This window comes from Podarcis melisellensis (genome assembly GCF_964234715.1).
Source record: "Podarcis melisellensis genome assembly, chromosome: 3".
In the NCBI taxonomy this organism is placed as follows: Eukaryota; Metazoa; Chordata; class Lepidosauria; order Squamata; family Lacertidae; genus Podarcis; species Podarcis melisellensis.
Window position 1 is genome coordinate 28,481,768 of NC_138530.1, and position 9,029 is coordinate 28,490,796.

A 9,029-nucleotide genomic window follows, 5' to 3' on the forward strand; every position below is an offset into this window, starting at 1 on the left:
CCCTGTATAAATTGCCCATGCAAACTCACCATGGAAACCCTTTATAATGCAGTCCTGTTTTGTTGTGTTTTAAACAGAAACTTCCAGGCATCTGTATGTGACACTCCAAGTTGCACCTGGATAACTGCAGCTATGTAATCATAGAAGCCCTTGAAAATAAATCCTACATTATGTATAGAGTTTGCCTTATCGCCTACCATACCCTTCGAGGGGAGATAATAAATCTAATTGATTCTCTCGTGCGTTATCTTAATGCCAAAGAGTGCAACACAAAATTGTACAGCAATATTGAAATGACCACCACACAAAGTCAACATGATGCCAAGGAAAAGAATAGAACAATATTCTTAATTCTGAAAAACTGTATTGATAATCAATTGAAATGCAGCCACCATTGAAGAGCTGTCCAATTTTCAACTGCAGTATAAGTTGGGAAACAATTTGAAAATAATGGCTCATACAAAGAGGGTGGGTTTTTTTTTTTAGACAGTCAATATGGACTTCATCTGAAGGACAAATAAGATTTTGGCAGCCTTTGTGCTTTAGACATTATCTGCAGTACACGCCAAAGTGGCCCAACTCCTCTCAGCGTGTGAAATCCTTGTGCTTGACTTTAGTGAACCTGCATTTAATGGGATACTCATCCTCCACAGCTATTTCCAAACAGTGATCATTAACACAACCACCAGTGCCACTATTATTAGTATACAATCACTGTAAGTGTGGGTGTGTCGACTCACTCCATATGTGGCTCATTTCTCGTTGAAATGTTTAATTACTTTGTAATACTTCCTCTTTATCATGTTGGGCCGCATGGTTTCTGGGAATAAAACAGTTGCAAGTTGTAGCTCACCTCTGCAAAAGAAAGTTAGTAATTTTCTTGCCCATTGGACAACACAGTTTTCAGTGAAATTCATTATTTCTGCTCCTTTGATTGAAGGAAATGAGCCTCTTTATCCAGGTTTGATTGCTCATCTGCTTTAGGAGGCAAGGCCTGGCCTTTGAAAAGTCTTTAAAAAACTGGTATCATACACACATTTCAGTGGAATTATTATGGATTTGTGAGTAGGTATGAATGGCAGCATGCAATAAATGGCTGTTGGGAATAAGATGGGAGAGTCAGAAGCCATTATGAGCAATAGGGTCCAGGAATAAACAACATGGAACGTGAGGAGGGTACGAAACAGAGCAAAGAAAGTGCCTCAGGCAACATATGCTAGCGTAGAGGGAGGGTCATTCCTCTGGTGCTGTAGTAAGAAGCAACTGAGAGTCTGGTCAGCAAGGAAGCAGTACCATGGACAGCTCCAAAAGAAGCAGAGAAAGAGAAATCTACAGGCAAAGTTCAGGTTGGGTCATACCTACAACCAGCAGAGGTTCGGAGTAAACTGAGAATTTACATGTTGTTGTTGTTTAGTTGTCCTGTCTTCCACTGCCTCCCGCAGTTTGGTCAAACTCATGCTGGTAGCTTCGAGAACACTATCTTGTCCTCTGTTGTCCCCTTCTCCTTGTGCCCTCCATCTTTCCCAGCATCAGGGTCTTTTCCAGGGAGTCTTCTCTTCTCAGGAGGTGGCCAAAGTACTGGAGCCTCAGCTTCACGATCTGTCCTTCCAGTGAGCACTCAGGGCTGATTTCCTTCAGAATGGATAGGTTTGATCTTCTTGCAGTCCATGGGACTCTCAAGAGTCTCCTCCAGCACCATAATTCAAAAGCATCAATTCTTCGGCGATCAGCCTTCTTTATGGTCCAGCTCTCACTTCCATGCATAGCCCCTGTTATTTTTTTGGTGTCCTTGCCTCTGAGGAAACTGCTAGTGCTTACAGGGAAGAGATGGCGAACATGTGGCTCCCCAGAAGTTGTTGGACTACAACTCCCATCATTTCTGGCTATTGACCATGCTGGCTGGGGTTGGTGGGAATTTTATACATACATACATACATACATACATACATACATACATACATACATAGCTTTATTTGTATGCACCTTTCCATTGTTGAAACCAGGCTCAAAGGATGCTCTGCCATTGGAACTCTAGCTGAGATTCCTGATGGGTGCTTCTGTCTGAGATCTTGGGAAAAGAGCACGTTCCATCGAGGGATCTGAGGAGCCAACTGTTATTCACCTGCCCTTGCTCTCTTCGTTGTTCTCTTTAGCTGTCTGTCGATGGTTCAAAATGCTCCTCTGAGAAAAGTATTCAGCCATTTAAGGTGCTCTATCTTTTCCAGGCAGAGCTAACTACACATGGTTAGGAGATTGCTTATGACATAATTAGTCGGCAATCTGGCACCAGGTGGTGATCGGTGAATCTTGCAACACATGGAAAGGTTAACAAAATGAGGTTCGTACCTCCGAAACAACCATGGGAAACCTTTTAAAAATTATTATTAAAAAGGAAGGCCCTCCTGTAATGTTAATCGATTCAATGTGATCGGTTTAATTTGTAACACCATCTAGGGGGAAAGCATTAACAATTTAATTGCTGCTTGGTTTTGAAAGAACACAATCCCTATCTTTCCCCTTTCCTTTCAAAAGTGCTGCCTTTCAACACAGGCAGCGCCTCTTCTGTTGTATAAGCGTAGGGAAAACCTATAGGCTTGCGACCCAGGAATGTTTTCTTGCCGGGGAGAGTTGGTACTTAAAATTCTTTGCACAGATAATTGCATCATGTCTAAAAGAGTAAAGTGTTGCAACCTTCCTCTGATATTTTTAGCTCGACTTATTTCATCTTTGCACAAGCCAAAAAAATTTGATACCAGTAGCAAATCAATATTATAACAGAGAAAGAGAGGGCGGAAGCTCTCGGAAAGCAGCCAGATTCCCAAGCTGAGTTGCTAAGCAGATAGGAACAACTTCATCACCGTCCCTTCGAAGTAGCCTGAAATGACCATCTTTTGTGGCTTGTTTATGACACTTGGAGCGGTGGGGTGTGTGTGTGCAGATTTCTCCAATGCACTGCGCGCTTGCTGCCATCTCATGTTCCCTTTTTGCAGTTTGCTCTTCCTTTTTCCCTCCGTTTGGGCAGCGGGGAGGAGACAGTTTGAAGAACATGTTAGTCCACAGCTGCCTATCTGTCGAGGACAGTGGGCTTGATTAAAGGGGAGCTCCCTCCTGAATTTCACACATCACATCAATCATATTGATCAGCCCCCAGAAAGGCAACATATTGTCTGGGAATAAGCCAAGAAGGGATATCAATTTCACAATAGCACTTATGTCTTTCAGCCAAGAACTGGTTTATTTTTGGCCACTGAAAGCCGAGACTTGCTGTGGAGTTGTCTCCCACCGCACCCCTGCCGCTCTTTTCAGGTTTATATTTTGCCTTTATGTTGACAGTGGCAATTTTCCTGTCACAAAAATCTTAAAATCAAGGCTTGAACAGCTTTTAATATATATATGTTTTTAAAAGCACTCCTAGATCACTCAAGGATGCTATGTGCAACCTTGCTACATTTGATACTTTCATTCCAGGGAACACAGATTCAACCTTCTCGTAAACATATTGTTCAAAACCAGCAACTCTGCCACACACAAAAGACAACATCTCTCAGCCACACATTTATGTAAAACAGATTTCCACACAAGAGGATGCATCTACAGCTCGCTCTGGAGCCATCCTCCCTCCTATCACACGTATTTTTTTGTTAAATAAGAAATACATTTGCCAAAATGATTTAATAACTTAGACACATCATATACTTAAAGACATAAAATGCACAATTAGAAGTTCCACGAATAAGCTAATATATCAGGTGTGGGAAATCTTTGACCTTCCAGATGTTGATAAACTACAACTTCCATTATCCTTGGCAATTGGCTGTACTTGCTGTGGGTGATGGGAGTTGTAGTTCAGCAACATCTGGGGGGGGGCAAAGGTTCCCCACACGTGTAATAAATAGAGTACCAGTCCATGGTGAAAACATGACAAAACACAGAACATACCTCTGGTAGGGAGCTGGCCAGCTAGGGCTAAGCTGCTTTCACACATGTGTTTTGTGCATTCACAGTCAAACTGTAGAATTTGATGCTAGCTGGGAAGCCAGCACAGACTGTAGTTTGAATGATATATTTTGAAGTATATAAAACAGATGTAGGTAAAAATCAGGGCTGGGGAACCTGTGGCCCACCAGATGTTGTGAATGACAGCTCCCTGCATCCCTTACCATTGGTCGTGCTGGCTGGGCTGATGGGAATTGGACCCCAACATCTGGAGGGCTACAGGTCCCCTACCTCTGGTATAAATGAGTAGACCATTTTAATTGCCTAATTACCAGAGCCCCCTCTAATCTGCAAGGGTTAAGTTAGCATGTAAAGGGTGTTAGTGTGCTTGCTCTGCCCCTTCATCACCATTCTTGCGACATGAGTTGGAGGGTGACCTTGTGGACTGACTGGAGAGTCTTCGGGTCTTGTGGAGGCTCCCCATACGTAGGGCTTTAAATGTATAGTGATCCTCTGCAAATACAGAAGATTCATTGCTTGAGGAGATCACGCTCCACGTTTGAGGTTAATGAGAATGGTGAAGAGGGGTGGGACCCTCTTCAGACATTACCTATAAGCCACCATCGCCCTTCCTTCCCAAATGGTGGCTTAACCCTTCTAGAGGAGGGAGGAATAGCACCGCATGTGGTAGTTGCCTGGATTCAATCTGTTTGCTTGGTGCTGAATACAGAAAATTATTCCTTGTGCTACACCCTCTTGTACTTATGGAAATAGTCTTGATGGATGACCCATGTGTAGGCAATAGTTTTTTTATGCACAGCTAGACCTCTGTGTATTAGGCATTCTGCCTTCAAGTCAAACAGATTATATCCAGTTGTGCCCCTCCACTTACAGTAAGTTCTGATGTCCAGTGGATGCTTCTGTGAGCAGTGCATTGGGGAGACAGCTCCCCATGGCCCCCGAGACCTGGTCCAGACAGTTGGTTTGACTTTTGGTAGTGGTGTTGGAGGTATATAGAAAGCTGCTGAGTCAGACCACTGATCCGTCTCGCTCAGTGTTGTTTACGCCGACTGGCTGCCGCTCTCCAGGATTTCTAACGGTGAACATTCTCAGAACTCACCGGAGACGCAAGGTGTGGCATTCGTACAGAGCCCCCGGTCGTCTCACGGACTACTGACCCGTACACCACTAATCTACTGCCACCAACCAGGTAAAATTACTTCAATCTCAGTCAGATTCTCAAGTTAATAAAGAAGAGGGTATTTTATTTCAGTCACAACCGAACTTTTACGGCATTCCAAATGTTGTTACTCTTTACTTTCTTATTTTCCTCTCTCTGTCTCTTCTACCTCCCCTCACTCAAGAACCCACTGCTCTGTCTCTCTCTATTTCCAACTGCCTGCCAACTGCTTCTCCAATTGCCTTTCCCAACCAGCCAACCCACTACAACCAACCAACTACCCACCAACAACTCAAACAAACCTTGGGCTAAGCCCTTTTATACACATCTAGGCTCCGCCTCCTGTAGGGACACAGGTGGCGCTGTGGGTTAAAGCCTCAGCGCCTAGGACTTGCTGATCGAAAGGTCGGTGGTTCGAATCCCTGCGGCGGGGTGCGCTCCCGCTGCTCGGTCCCAGCGCCTGCCAACCTAGCAGTTCGAAAGCACCTCCGGGTGCAAGTAGATAAATAGGGACCGCTTACCAGCGGGAAGGTAAACGGCGTTTCCGTGTGCGGCTCTGGCTCGCCAGAGCAGCGATGTCACGCTGGCCACGTGACCCGGAAGTGTCTCCGGACAGCGCTGGCCCCTGGCCTCTTAAGTGAGATGGGCGCACAACCCCAGAGTCTGTCAAGACTGGCCCGTACGGGCAGGGGTACCTTTACCTTTACCTTTACTTAGGCTCCGCCTCCAGCTTTCCTATTGGTCTACATTGTTAACCCTTTCTTTTCCCCTGTACGGACAGGCTCTAAACAAATGGGCAAACGCCACACAAGGGATTGAACCTTCAGCATGCAAAGTGGATCCAGTCTACCTCTTGAGCTACCACCCTTGCCCTACAAGACAGCGCACAGGGCTGCAGACAAAAGGGGGACTTTGCAAAAACTGCTTGCCTCTTCTATTTGCAAAAGCTTCCATTGTGAGGGGCACACAGCACAACACAACGCAGTGCAGAGTTTGGAGCCCTCCTATAAACATTCCACAGAGAATTCTTGCAACTGAACTTCAGGGTCCAGTGGCAATACTGTGCAATGCAGGGCACCCAGTTTCCCTACGTCTGCCTGCCTATTGCAGTACTCTGTGCCACATCCTGTACTGTTCAGGGAAGTCCACCAACCCTTAAGAGGGGGTTACAGGAGGGGGTCACAGGAAGTATGAAGATCGACAAAAATAAGATGCTCTGCTTTGCATGATCAGAAGTGCTTTCTTCTAGCTCAGAAGTTTGATGACCCATGTGTGTTTAAAATGCTACCCAATCACTGGCTCCTTTTTTAAAAAAAACTTTAGTAGCAAACAACAACTTTTCCAACCATTTATGTATTTTTGAACCAAGATAGGAGATCATGCTACTTTCCTGCAAATTAAGTAGTTAATATTCATGTGCAATCCCTTCTAACAGTCTTATCTTAAAAAGTTACTATGCAGCTTGATTAATACAAGCCTTGATTTGCAATCCTATACACACCTACCTGGGAGTAACACCCATTGGACTCAGTTGGGTTTACTTCTGAGTAGATATGCGCATCATTGCAGTGTTGATCAATACTGCAATCCTATACATGACTACTCAGCGATACATTTGACTGAGTTCAGTGAGGCTTACTCCCCAGTAACTAAAGTGATTAAATACGTTATTATACATTAGTTACAAAACAATTTTTAATGCTGCTATAATACAACATCCCCATATATCAACATCCCTTTCTCATATTTCTGCTTACTCAATATCCCTGTGTTTACTGATTTTTGAGAAGTTTACATTTAATTTACTGGGATGATTAAATTTCATGACCATTTATTAAAAATCCCCTTTTTAAAAAGTACCATTATTATTAGCATTAACAAACAAATTTATTGTTACTAAGTGAACATGCAGGAAAGGGTAATTGAATGTTATTTTATTTTCTAAGCAAGCACAAATAGCTATGTTTATCCTTTAAAACAAAACATGAGAGAAATGTTGTGTTTAAAATTCCTTAATTAAAATGTTTCTTCCAACTTACAAATTTCGGTTTGATTGGCAGCATGTTTCAGAAAGCTCCATCTTTAAGAAAGGTTAGCAATAGGTTGTGTTAGATGACTGAGCTTGCAAGGGTATCCTATGCAGAATTCTGCTGATCGATAAAACTCAAAAGATACAGCAACAGAAATACTATTTGCATAAGTAAAGTACACACACACATTGGGATGCAGTCGACAAGAATGCATTTAAACACAGGGCTTTAAAAAACAGAGAGAAATAAAAATGTGCCGAAATAGATTTTTCAGGCTTCGATAATTTATCATCATTTCCACGGAGTTTCTTTACTGTTTTCATCTCAATCTTTTTAGTTATCTCTCGACCATTTCCATATGTAGCCCAGATTATCATACGCTGAACTAAGTCAGCAGTTCTGACATCTTCATTTCGGTGTCCTTTCCTGTACCTTTAGCAATGTTAATGTTACAAATTACAGGAAGGCATATTAATAGCAGTACCAAAGAAGCAGAAAGAAATGAGCATGGGCTGGTTATTTTTTTATTTTAATTTTTTTTAAAAAATAAAAGGAACGGAAAGGAAAGGAAAGGGGGTGGGGGGTAACCCTAAGTACTGACTTGGGATTTCCCGGGCCCATTGTCAAGTCAGCCGAACCACCGCCACTTCCATTGTGATGATAATGGATTCCGTGTTGTTGGCTCAAAGGTCACGAGGTCACCGTAAGCTCCTTAATGGACTGTGAAATAACTTTAACTGCATTAACCTCTCTGGATCACGTGGGGTCGCACCAACATCCCCTCCTGAAATCCTCATTCGCTTATAGAGACAATACCATTAGATTATTATTTTTTCTTCTTCTCCTTTTTGGAATAGCAATAGCTGCTCAATGTAATTATGCACCTAAGCATTTCCATTAAGTGAATAAGACTTTAAAAAAGATTAACTGGGGTTTCTCCTGCATCCCAGGATAAAGGTAAACTTAAGGCAGTGGTTTTCAAACCCTTTAAAAAAAGAAAAACACCACCTCTGCTGGAGAGACAACGCTGCTTTTAAAGCAGGAAGTCATTAACAGAAATGTAACACTCCCCCCCCCCCTTTTCGTACAATCATCTGAAGAAGAGTTTAGCTGGTCGGGTGCCCACATGGTGGGCATGGATTACTAATAGCTTTATAGAATGGCTGCACACAAACTGGGTGATTATTGGCAACATGGGAAAAAATCACTTATGCAGAAAACATCAGATGAAATGTGACAGCTTGTTACCCTTATAGTACTCTGTTGTCGGAAATCCCTGCCATTTGGACTCTCTGAAACGACATTGTCTCCAAAATACATTTATGGAGATCGCCTCGGAATTCCAATTCTGACGCCGCTTTGCCAACTACAACTTTTTAATTTATTTTAAACTTCACCAGTTTAATTAGCCACCGTTCGAAATACAAATGTTTTCCTTTGGTGACTCGCAACATTTAAAATGATTAAAGGCCATATAAAGTATAAAGCAACGTCGCCACTATCATAAAAACAGCAGCAAAAACATTGCAGATCATTCTGTATCATTAATTCCCTTAAATATATCACAGAAAGCTGTACCCGCATAATAGAGGGTGCTAACTAAAAGCCTGGTTGGCATCTGTCTGTCTCGGGAGACAATGGAGGAGTGTGCCTTTGGGGTTGAGGTCAAGCTGTCGGGAGGTTGCAGCGCCTGCTGTGGCTGTAGAGACCAATGCAGGAGAGACAAGTTTTGTTGCAGCCGGGGCAGATGCAGGCATCCAGTTGTGCTGTTGCAGATGCGCCATGGCGTTTCTTCTCTCTGCGCTCCTCCCAGCGGTCATTCCTCCTCTGGTCACTTCTATGGGTGCACAACCTGAGTGCGGTCGTCTGCAAGGGATTCCCTC

General features: G+C 43.2%; 1 long non-coding RNA gene across 1 annotated transcript in view; it reads right to left on the minus strand.

Moving 5' to 3' along the window:
* Window positions 1-7,634, minus strand: part of LOC309366105 — a 32,841-nt gene extending 25,207 nt beyond the window's left edge. The window contains exon 1 of the long non-coding RNA XR_014166509.1: window positions 7,156-7,634. This is a non-coding gene — a long non-coding RNA (uncharacterized lncRNA). The remainder of the gene's footprint in view (window positions 1-7,155) is intronic.
* Between the last annotated feature and the right edge of the window lie 1,395 nt (window positions 7,635-9,029).